Source organism: Rhyacophila brunnea, unplaced genomic scaffold (genome assembly GCF_057557595.1).
Source record: "Rhyacophila brunnea isolate RB1 unplaced genomic scaffold, BYU_Rbru_1.0 scaffold_6, whole genome shotgun sequence".
Classification (NCBI taxonomy): domain Eukaryota; kingdom Metazoa; phylum Arthropoda; class Insecta; order Trichoptera; family Rhyacophilidae; genus Rhyacophila; species Rhyacophila brunnea.
In genome coordinates this window covers 21,844,043-21,856,510 of record NW_028233276.1, presented here as the reverse complement: position 1 = coordinate 21,856,510, position 12,468 = coordinate 21,844,043, and the positions used below count along the sequence as shown (strand labels likewise).

The window sequence follows — 12,468 nt, the reverse complement described above, 5'->3', positions numbered from 1 at the left end:
ATCGCAGACTCGCTCATGGCAGTCAACGAATCGTTCAAATATTCATACTCCAAAAAGTGAGCTGCTAAGGTAAAAACCTTGAATGGTTTTTTTAAAAACAAAGTCTTTTGATTATTTTACGATATTTGAGTTACTTATATTGACAGATATTCATACTATAAACCAGCGGTTCCCAACCTGTGGTACGCGTACCACCGGTGGTATGCGAGTGGATAGTTGGTGGTACGCGAAAAATAATCAGTAATGGCGGGCATAAAAAGTTAAAAAAAATCAGTCATAAAAATAACATTTAAACTATGGTATTTTTTCTATAATTCATAATTTTATTTAATAATATACAGTACAGTTGTTAATATGTACAGTCGATGATCGAAAATCCAACAATCAATATCGTATTTTTGGAGTGCACTTTTAAATTTAGCGCGTTAGCTATCAGTAACTTGAGATGTCGCCGTCCGGTATAATATTACCGTGTTTAATTAATTTTATATACATATGTTTTCTATTAATATCGGTAAATTTTGGAAAAAATTGCCTGCGGCGCATTTCATTTTTTTTATACAAATAATTTAATTTAATTCTATGTAATTTTTTTTTTAATAAAAATTAGTTGTTAAAAAAAACTTCTTTAAATGTCCTGGTTTTGAATTTCGACAAGAAATGAGCTTCGGCACCTTTTATTAAAAAAAAAACATTGTGATAAATGTAAAGTTCAAATGTCTCATTTTTATCAGAAAAAATAAAACCTTTGGTATTTTAATTTCATAGTAATGGTATATGAGATCATGATATGATCTGATGGGCCTCCACAGAGTGTAGGTTGTATTAACATATCTATTTTTACGATTAATGGATGTTAGCCACTTACTCAACCTATTAGGTCTATACTTTTGTCCAAACACACATTGGAAAAAAAACATGTAAACTTTCCATACATGGGATACGAGCCCAGGACCCAGGACAATATAAGCTGATGTAGTAACCACTCAGCCGTCGTAGGTGTGCAGAATTTACAGTCGTATAATATCTATAAGTAAATCTACTCAACTTGTTAATTGGTGCTCTTGCTCTATTCTCAGCACCTGAATCGATATTTTTTACTAGTGATTTTTTTATATGACCGTGTGAGTTTCTATAAAAAAGTAACGTTAAACAACGTAGCAGTAAAATTTCTTATTTTCTGTATTGAAGGAGTCACCCTTACATATACAGAGTTTGTTCAATAACCAGGTATAGGTTATTGGTAATTGACGACACCTGTATAAAGTGTCATCGCGACTAAGATAAGGTGTGATGTTTTTACACCTAGCGTACAAGAAAGAGCACCACTGTTGATAAAGCCCATATAAAGAGAGTCTATTACAGTCGGCGACTTTTTACCAAGTAGGCAATAAAACATTCATTTGTGGTGTTTGGAAATAAATCAAAGGCTGCATCGAACATGTGTCCGCGGCGCTGTACCTGCGGGACATTACGAATTCAATGCGCGTCTCAAAGAACTGGGCGAGGAATCTGAAGATCTCGGCTGGATTATTAAATCAAGAGCAATAATTTATTGCCCAGGAAGATGTTTGATGTTATTAATAAAGATAAGTGTAATGTATGAACAAAGTGTTTGAGTATAACAAGATGGAGCATTATCAAAAAAATGTATTAAAACATTATGATGGAAATTTTTGTTTAAAACAGTTTAGTGTGGTAAATTTGGTTAGCCAAAACGAAATTAATATTAAGTTGGCTGATTGGAATTGAAATATGACGGTTTTTTGTAGCCACCATCTTGTTTTTTATGCCATACGTGTGATTGATCATCTAAATATCTTGGCAATGTTCTGATGAATCTATACACTTGCCTCTCTTGCCTATAAACTAAAATTCAATTTCATATTAAAAACCATTTGAGAATTTATCTATGTTAAAATTATTTCAGAGTAGTTATTTTTCACTGATCATAACCGCGTATCATCATTATTTATCAACCAGTGGCGAAGACTGGCGGTTGGACGGACGGAGGTAAACGATTATAACAAACGAATGTATTAAAAACACATTTCTAGGCACTGATAAATGTGTTATAATATTCTGCATAACCTGAATACACGCAATTTCTAATTATGATTATTATTGTATATTTATTATTATTGTGAATACATTTTACATGGTTTTTTCGAACGGGTACTCTAGATTTGTATGTGTGGTATGTCTCGATTTACGCGATATGGTTGTATATGGGCTACTACTACTTTATCCGGTTTTTCGGGGAAAATATCAATGACATAAAATAAGGGATGAGTCTACTATACTTTTAATAGGATTTTTTTTTCATATCCCTGACTGGTGATAATCGTAGAACCTTTGAAATATTCTAATTGTGTCTCTGTAGTGATATCTACATTCTGCCACACATATAGATGAACGTATTAAAAAAACCTGTAGCTTCCTTCTCTTGATCAGACTAAGTCCACCGTTCTACTTATTCCGCTTTCTTGCTACATGTTCAAATAACTACATAGTAATAATTAAACTGATATAATAAAAATGGCACGTATTGTCAGTACATAACTGGTTCGTTAACCGTACGATATAGTTAACAGCTAATAAGAATTAACACGTGTTAACTATCCGATAACGATATCCATAAGCAATATTGCAAAGTGTGATTCAGAATTACAAATTACAAGATTAAGGGCCGCATTAAGAATAAATTAAAAACGCGTTGCGTAGAGCTGACACAACTGGGGCGTTACAACACGACCGTTGTTTATGATCGACGAAATATATTTCAACATTATTTGAGTTTTAGTTAGTTACGAGCTGCGGACGCCGGCCGTAGCGGCTCGTGGAAAATTATTTGCACAACAGTGCGTGCACGTGCCATTTTTTCGCTGTCTCGGAGCGACGTTTCAAACTCAACAGTTTGCATAAAATGTCTCACTTTAGCTGCACGTTTTGTAAGCTGATACACAATATTGTAATTAAGCGGGAAACTTAATTTGTCAATCTGAGTTGGCATTGTTGAATGATAACATTGTTAAATGTTGTTTATAATAATACCTATACCTACAATAGGGATTGAAGATAACTGCACTGATTATCATACCGATCAATTTTCGACTGAATATAGTGGATTCGTTGGCAAACTTTATGAGTTTGAACTTGTTACCCGAGCAACATGTATATGTGGCGGAGAAGTACAGAATAAAAACCATAATTTCTGGAAGTGACCTGAAATGTGTACCGAAAGGAAGTCGGTCAAATTAGCTGTTGGCCCAGTCTGGTTCTGAAATTGTATTACTATTGGCAACCGGCTTTTCTGGTTGGATCTCTCAAAATTTTATATTTTAACGAATAATTCACGTACGTTACTCTTTATTGAACAAACATAATTTGGAAATAGTCTTGAATAATTACAAGATAAAAAAAACTTTTTATATACAACGTTTTTAAATTTTCTGTTTAAATATTATGCTCAATATGCTCAAACTTCTACTTGATATGAAGTAAATAAAAAACAAACAAACAAATAAATAATATAGAATACCGAAATGTTATTTTGATTTCCATAGTAACGCACGTATATATTAATAATTTAGTTGCTAGGACCACCCCCTTAAGCAATAATAGTCTTTTACTTTTTACGGAGTTTTCTGAAATAACTTTTCATTCAAAACAGAATTAACTGAAAATGAATTCAATTCTGCTTAAAGATGGCTAAAAGTATTAAAAGAATGCATCGGCATCGTGTTCTGATATATTCTAAAAGTTTCAAATGTCTAGCTAGTCGGGAAGTTAGTTAAAAATCGATTGCAAGATTTGTACTAGACAAACAACCACCGGACAATCAAGAATACGAGCTAATAAAAACGTTGTAAAGAATGCTTCATTCGCAAATAAATTATTTAAATTCGTCGTAATTTTAAAATTTTGGTATAATTTAATAATTGTATGACCAGTTTCAACTATTTCAAGGCCACCTTTTAAAACATTTGCGTCGAAGAAAATCGCTGCTGATCATATGGCATATAACAATGTAGACTGCACTGGATTGGCGATATATAAAAAATGCCTGAAGAGGTACAAATAAGATGGGCTTCTTACACATTCCCTGAGGGTAAAATAATATCTGGATGGCCGAAACTGAGATGGCTAGGATGTGTCATGTAAGGTTTTAAGATGATCGGCAAAATAATTTGCGTTGTCTCAATCAGGGTGTAGAGTTTCTGGAAGAACTCTAAACTTACCAAAGATCGTAGAGCCAATAATATTGATGCAAGGTTGCAATATTGAATCGAAGAAACTCGCGATATGTATACCATTTTTTTCGATTTATAGGTATGGCCTGAAAATGCAAACTCAGCCATTTTTGGCAGTGCTGACCTGTTTCCCCCGTCGTCTTGATAACCATCTTAGAAATCAGAAACGTCTCCCAAGGTGCAGAACTGACCTGCCATTAGTAATGCCAATTGGGCTGGCAATAACTGTATTCAACCAAATCGTTTCGGATATTGATATACTTATTCCATCTACGCCAGGATGAGTTTCGTTGAACGCTGTTTTATATATTTTTTAAATAAGGTATAGCTACTTAACTATTCGGCGAAGGTACCTACTTCCATGTTCTGTATAATTTTTGTATTTACATACTGCAAGTTGGTATACTGTTTTTCAAACTGTATTGCTTTTATTTCAATGTTTTTTAATACTGTTTAATATTATGTCTTAGTTTTTTTATGTCATCTTGTGAACGTCTTGAATTTGTAATTTGTAAATCTCACTATACGTAAATAAACTAATTTGAAATTTGAAGACTTTTAGTTATCTGAAAATAAATCTGAAAATTTGTGTTGTACTTAGGTATAATAAAGGTGTATCGCGAATGTATATATTATATTATTATTGTATGAAGTTTCGTCATAACTATAAGTTGATATTCTCATTTATAAGTTTCTTATCTGATAATCTTATTCTGGGAATTAGAGATACAATTTACAGCGCCGTTTGGTATTATGCAATTACCCTGTTGCATAAATTAAGAAGCTATCTATAAATGGTGATATATAAGATTCCATAATCCAAATATTACGATGCAATCATAATAATTATGATATTAGTAATTCCGTAATAAACTTGTAAATGTGTGCAGGAAATATCATTCCAATGGTTATATACGGGTAAATTCCGCTGAGCAACGAGCATTTAAGTCATTTCCGTGGCCCAAATGAAACGAAATTGCAACGCGGCGGTCATAAACGCCAGGAGATATATACGGTAGATGCACTAAAGAAACTTGTCTTGTAATCAGAACCGCACGGCGATCGATAAAGTCCGTTATTAGGAGAGCATGAAGGGTATAACGACTTCACATAGTTACGACATGAGAGATACATAAGAGCGAATTCACAGTAGAATGAATGCGAGAGTGCTAGTTTAAGTAACCACCTAGGCTAAATGCTGCGCGCCTGATACTATATAATTTCGATGTGACTTATGGTATTAATGCAGATGTGCTAATGACACCAGTATTTGGTTATATAAGAATATGCAATGCATCTTGATAACGATATTGGTTATTGGACATTGTAAAAGTACAAAAACAAAACGAAAATTGCAGATGCTCATTACTGACGACTTAGTTAGTTAAATTGTATTCCTTCATCCATTGTTCCTAGAAAATGTAATCTTCTAAGTAACTATTTCACTATTTCAAAATACTTAAAAATTGGTCATTTTACAGCCTTTTTTAATCATCATAAAATGTATGTGACTTTTCGGGGAATCCAAGGGGCACTACGCAATATTACGGATTTCATAGAGGGAGTATAGCCGCGGTATGAGAAAGACTAATAAAAGATTTAGCACTGGTTTAATAAAATCGATTGAAAAGAGATAAAATAATGTTGATAAAGATTTCATCGCAGTTAAATCTGCTGAGCGCATTTTATTTCCGCAGTAAATTGAATTTATTTCATTGCAGAGTAATAGGGTAATAAAATAAAACACTGACACCGATACTGACGTGACTATAATGTACGATTATTATTAGCAGTGCGTTTTATACGTTGATAATTAATTTATTTTTGAACCAATTGCGATACAGTTTTTAGCAATACCATTAATTATTAATTTAGTAGGTACCTTTTTTGACATATTATGCACTCATTAACTAACTGATGAAGTTTTAGGAGATCTGGTTGTAAAGGAACGAGACCGCTGCAGGAGGAGACCAGGAGTTGAGATGAAAGTCGGATTGGTGGATGCCCCGATTAATGGACGTTTTTATTGCAGTGTAAACAGTCGGAGTATGTTACTGGTCCGAGGTCCGAGGCTCAGTGGATGAGATGCTTTGCGGGGTGTTGCGGAGACTGAGATTTGACTGACACGAAGATTACTGATCGGACTGAGATTAAGATTGATACTAAGACTAATTCATCAACTATGACTCGCTATTTATATGCATGAATATTTGGTAAATTGCGAGTCTTTGTTGATGTAGTTTGCAATTGGGAAATTTGCTGGCCTCTGAGCCATCGAAGAATGTCACCCGTATAGATTATACTGACTATAGATACGAGGATTATCCGATAGTTAAATGACTTACTAATTCTTACGTTGTTGAAATAATCCTGACACGGCCCGAGGTCGTCGACCGCTTCAAAAATGTCGAAATATTACTATCTTTGGTTCTATTTTGGCGTAATAATATCCATGATAAATATACTCCTTTCAATGTATGTGTTTTCCAGGGTCAGTACACTGGCATACATGTGCGATTATTCCTCATTTTAATATTAAATGATTGCCAAAAGCTATACTGAATATTTGCATATTATAAAATTCATAACTATTCTACAACCAACATTTATGGCTGCAATTTCATAGCGCTGTATAGTATGTAGTGTATATGATTGAAGCTAGGGGTCGGGGGGTTAATAGATAATTTAGGGGGTCTACACAAGACTGCGTTCAGCCGCTACGGCAGCTATCGAGGGTAGGTTTGTATCGAAGTATTAGCACTTACTGTAACAATTACAATAAGTGCTATATTTTAACAGCACCTCTCTTGTCTATGCTAAATTTTATAGCGATATGGACAGTTTGAACTGTTTAGACGGCTAACTTATTGTAATTGTTATAATTAGTGCTAATACTTTGATACAAACCTACCTTAAATAGTTGCCGTAGCGGCCGAAAGCAGTTTTGTGTATAGAATAGATGCGCAGGATTATTATTCTATTCCTATAGTGTTACCCAAGTTGCCGCCAAAATGGAACTGAAAATAGTAATATCTCACGGCTTCGGTAGGGTTGATAATACCATTACATAATATTATACCTTGCTCCTATTATGAGTAAATGAGTTGGTGTAGTCATAAAATAACATTCTAAACATGTGGGTTTAATTGTAGGTGGGTAACAACTTGTGATATTAGATTTATTTGTGGTTGATTAAATAAAAATATTAATTTAGACTGGTGTGTGTGGGTGTGTAATGCGCGTGTGTTACACCCGGAGGCCTGCGAAGGACTGAACTCAAGCGGGACGCTACATATATTACATTCGAAAACAATATTATGCGTGTACGGCAGACAACGAATTTCTAGGATGTGATAAATTTGGATTAAATATGTGAAGGTCTGGAAGGATTCTATGAGAAAAAGCGAAGAAAATAGCCTGGGTATAAATGGAGTACGATGATAGGTACTCATTACTTAGACGTACTACATAAGTGCACACTTTAGTTGCAATCAAAATCGTTGCATTGGCCAAACATTATCATAGAAATATAATACAATATGCAATATTAGATAGAATGAGTGTACAATCCAGTTGCGCAACAGAGGTCAGACCCCAACGGCGATTTTGAATTAGTAAAAGCCACTTCTAACGGCCAGCCGTCTTGTCTTATTGACCCTTATTTTACTGAGTTAAGAACCAGATTACATTACAATCAAGACAATCAAACTATTCTACTTTATCATAATGGATATCAGTTGCTGGGACTGCGATTAAGTAGACACATTAACTATTTCACAATAGTTTAACTAAACAGTCATTAATGTTATGTGTTAGTCGGTGAAGTATTAATTCAGTGATCAGGAGATATCAGGATGTATCCCAGGATGATTAAAGAAAGATATTGGCAGAAAATCTACCTACGCACGTGGGGAACAAACCTTCTTCACAATCGCCCAAGGAGAGTAAACTATGTCCACTATAATATCTAGCCTCGCAGGCGAAGACGAGCATTAAAAAGTGGATAGCCCTATTCGGACGATTATCAATTAACTGTAAATACGAAAGTCATTCAAATGACCAGAATGTTTTCTAAAACAGGAACGATTTTCAGCGCGTAGTACGAATGAAACTAACGGTATTTGCATTTTGTTTTGTTTGTCTGTTATCGACTTCAAAATAATGTTTTTAAAATTGGAACTCAGGAAAAAATTGCCGTGCGCATTTCAGGCTTCATTTAATAAAAAAATGTAAAATTACATACAATATATTAATTAAATTATATTAATCATCATAATGGCTGTGTCGTAGTGTTGTATAATTTCGCACATTACCTTTTTGGTGTAGGTAAGCTGCAAATATTTTTACATTGAGCAATCAATCAATACATTTAGATGAAATTTAGATATCAGGAACGCGGGAGATTGAAATAGTAAACGCTACGAGAGTTGAAACTCGATGACTGGGCGTGTCACTGACTCACATAACAATGCATTTTATAATGGCATTCTGACCCTAGATGGATTAGATAAAAAAACGTTGTACAATATAAAATGTTTTTATTAAGGTGACTGGGTAGAAAAAAGGGAGGTCAATTTTGCAACTAATCGAAATAGCAAAGTTAGTTAGTTAGATCTATTGTAAATAGTTCAATCGGTAAAATATGTCTATCAATTTTTATTGAAACGTATACAGTGGCTTGATTTTTTCATTTTTTTATTGACATGACTTTCGTTTTGCATTTAATTTTCTGTACTCGATGCTACCAGTTATTTTAATATATTTTCTTATACATAATTTTGGAAACACCTCAGATATTTATACATATATTTGAATATTAATTAGTAATTACTATCGATCGAAGGTACTTGGTGGATTTTGAATTTAAATTCTAATGGATTTGTACTCAAATGGAAAAGTACAAAACTTAAATCCTTTAGAAAATTTATATTTGAGTTATTTGACCATATCCGATTCTAAGAAGATCGCATATTACCTAGGTTTCTACAGAATGGAGGTTTGTATAAATAGATTTTTGTTTTTTACGAGTAATGGTTGTTAGCCACATACTTAAACTATTAGGTCCATACTTTGCCTCCAAACACACATAGAAAAACAATGTGTATTTGACAAACCTAGAATTCGAACCTGGGACCGACGACATTATAACAGAGGCGTAAGCCGCTCGGCCGTCGTATAACTACTATCATGCAACTACTAGAAAAAAATTATAATCAATGTTATAAGTTATGTTATAAATATAAGTTTTTTTTAGAATTATTAATAGCCATATCCTTGCTTTTCCGTACAAGGTGGTGGTTAGTAATTTTGAACAATCACAAACACCCAGGCTTTGAGAAAAACACATAAATATTGTGTGTCCTGACCGGGAATCGAACCCAGGAACTCTCGGGTGGAAGGCAAGCGCCTTAGGCACTGCACAACGAGAGCCGCCTTATATAAATATAAGTTATAATAATACTATGAATATAAAATCTAGTAAGAGAATACAATATTATTTTACTCGTGTGAAGTGTCTATATATTTAATGAGTAAGTTTTTTTAACTGTCATCATAACAATAACGCATGAGAAGTATAATGAAATTATATGTGATCCAAATACGTCGACTAATCCGCATCGGATCAAGTCTCGTTAATCAATGTATTAACGCATTTTAGGTGGCATTGTTTCCATTGTTTGGCAGCCGTCGAAAAAAAAAATGTTATTTAATAGTCACAATGATAAGCGATACACAACGCTGAATGACAACTGAAAGCGGTATCTATTTATATTGTAATTAAAGACTACGAAAGCCGGCCAAACAATTACTATATAAATGCTTTTGTTATTGAATGTCATAATCGATAAGGGCTCAAACCCTCGGGGCATTAGAATAATAATTGTTATTGTGTCTTGTAATGGAATTTATTGTTACTATCTGGACCGCGGATGCTGTGACCAGTATTAAATATATGGCTATATGTTACATAAGGCACGAAAATATTTGTGACACGTAAATTAATATGCACGAAGTGATTGAAAGAAATGCTCGGTTTTTAGAGGATGATAATGGAATACAAGAAAATGAAAGCCAAAAGTGTCAGCCGGTTAATTTTTTTTGGGAAGATTCTGAGCACTTGGTGCGATGGTGCGAATGGTAAACACACATATTACAGCTGCAATTAGCTAGAGGTACATGCGACCTGTGTCATCCACAAATGACCGTGTTTGTATCATCAAATCCCAAGGGACTCGATTTTTTTTTTTTTTTAGGAATTGGTATTTCTGCCGATCTTGCCATTGTACCCAGTGATAAGGATTTGTGTGTACACGCAACCGTATAAATATATTAGTAAAAGCCGGGCACTCGATTCGTTTACACACGTATTCCGTATAATTGTATTAGTAAATTCCAAGCACTCAATTGGTTTATTCCCGTGTTTTCATTCAAAAACATTTATTCCAAATGGCAAGGTAACGTGACAGAGACTCTACGACACTCGAATTCATGAGCTGAAGCGTCAGTTTTTGGTGATGGATGTGGTCATGAAGAAGCGATTCACGTGACTGATACATGTGGTCCGGACATGGCCCGCACAAAGGAGGAGGGGGGGGGGTGACAGGGCTCTAGCCTGGGGGCCCGACGTGAGGGGTCGACATGATAAGTGAGTTGTGTAGATACACATCACAAATTGTCCGTAATGGGAAAAAGTCAACTCCATAGTTCAAGTGGATTTGTTCAACAATACAAAAAAATCGCTCAAAATACTGCCTTTTCAAGGAAGAAGGCAGTAACTGACTCTCATTCAATTTCGAGATAAATTACATAATGTGTTTGTACTTACCTACTGTGAATTAATAAAAAAACGGTGATATTTTTTTATTAGTAAGATGTCAAAATACGAACAAAGTAATAAAAGTAATAAACAAGCAGTAGGTAACTGCAATAAATAGGTGCAATGACTGCCTTTTTGCTAAGAAATGTGTAGGTATTATTTTAGCAGATATCCAATTTTTCACTAGGATTTTAACGTTATTTTAGTGATAATGCTGATTTTAAAGTGAACAGAATATTTAGCTTTCAAAATTACCTAACGGATGGCAATCATAACTCAATTTCACAAATTTTGCTAGTTACTGCCTTTTCCTTGGTAGGATAGAATACACCGAATACCCTTAATTTTACATGAAACAACACTAAGAAAACGATTCTGTAAAGCGTCCCACTGCCTTTGACTTTAGCGATGGGTAGAGGGGCCCGCCAAAGATCCTAACCTGGGGGCCCATTTCAAGATGTGGGGCCATGGCTCTGGAATGAGGAATGGCCGGATGATAAAGTTATTTTCCGCACATTTGTGATACAGCTGCACCCTGACTTTCAAAATCAATATACCATGCCGCAAATGTCACATGGAAATTGTGCCTGGTCTATTATCCGATGCTAGTAGAGTTGGCCCTTGTAATCCAGTGCGTCATGCACTGACCTTCCATTCGGGGTATTTCTGGTGAGGTCACAACATATTCATGTGACTTTATCAGTCTGGGTGTTTGTGATTTTTCACTTATATTACTAACTATACTACTGTTATTAGGCCTCATGACCAGCTATAGTGCTTAAAGAGATATATTCATGGCCCCCATATCCTGAAGCGGCTCCCCTGGCCAAGATATTTTGTACCCCCCCCCAACCTATCGCTAAGGTTAAGGGTCGTGCAATGTTCTACAATAGTGATTCCCAAATGGTATTCTATGGAACTTCAGGGTTACATGTAAAAATACAATGTATTCCGTGTATGTTTTGCAATTTTTGGTATTTTTAAATAAATTCACTTCAATTGTCGGCACTCAGCATCATGATATTATGCAGCACCCCTATTATCGCGACCCCTATTTCGATAGCCAAGTAACATGCGACCCTTTGCCATATTGGATAAATAGTCATTTTTATTACTCAGGAAACTAAACTAAAAATAATTATAAAATAAAATTCTACCCGTGCAATAGCGCCTTTTTTACTATTAAGGAAAATTTCTGGTATGTTTATCTCACTTAACCGCTACGTCGAGCCCCTCTTAAGGGTAGGCTAGAGCCCTGTCAGCCCCCCTTGTGGGGGCCATGTATATATTATATGTATAACAATTGATATATTACAGTAATATAAAATGTCATGTTTTTTATTCAAAAATACTATTGAATGGTTACCACACAGATAAATAAAGTGTTGATGTATGTAT

General features: G+C 34.6%; 1 protein-coding gene across 1 annotated transcript in view; it reads right to left on the bottom strand.

The window, feature by feature from the left end:
• The window catches only part of Trmt61 (tRNA methyltransferase 61), a 209,115-nt gene that overhangs the window by 160,135 nt on the left and 36,512 nt on the right, over positions 1-12,468 (bottom strand). The gene's annotated exons all lie outside the window — the stretch shown is intronic.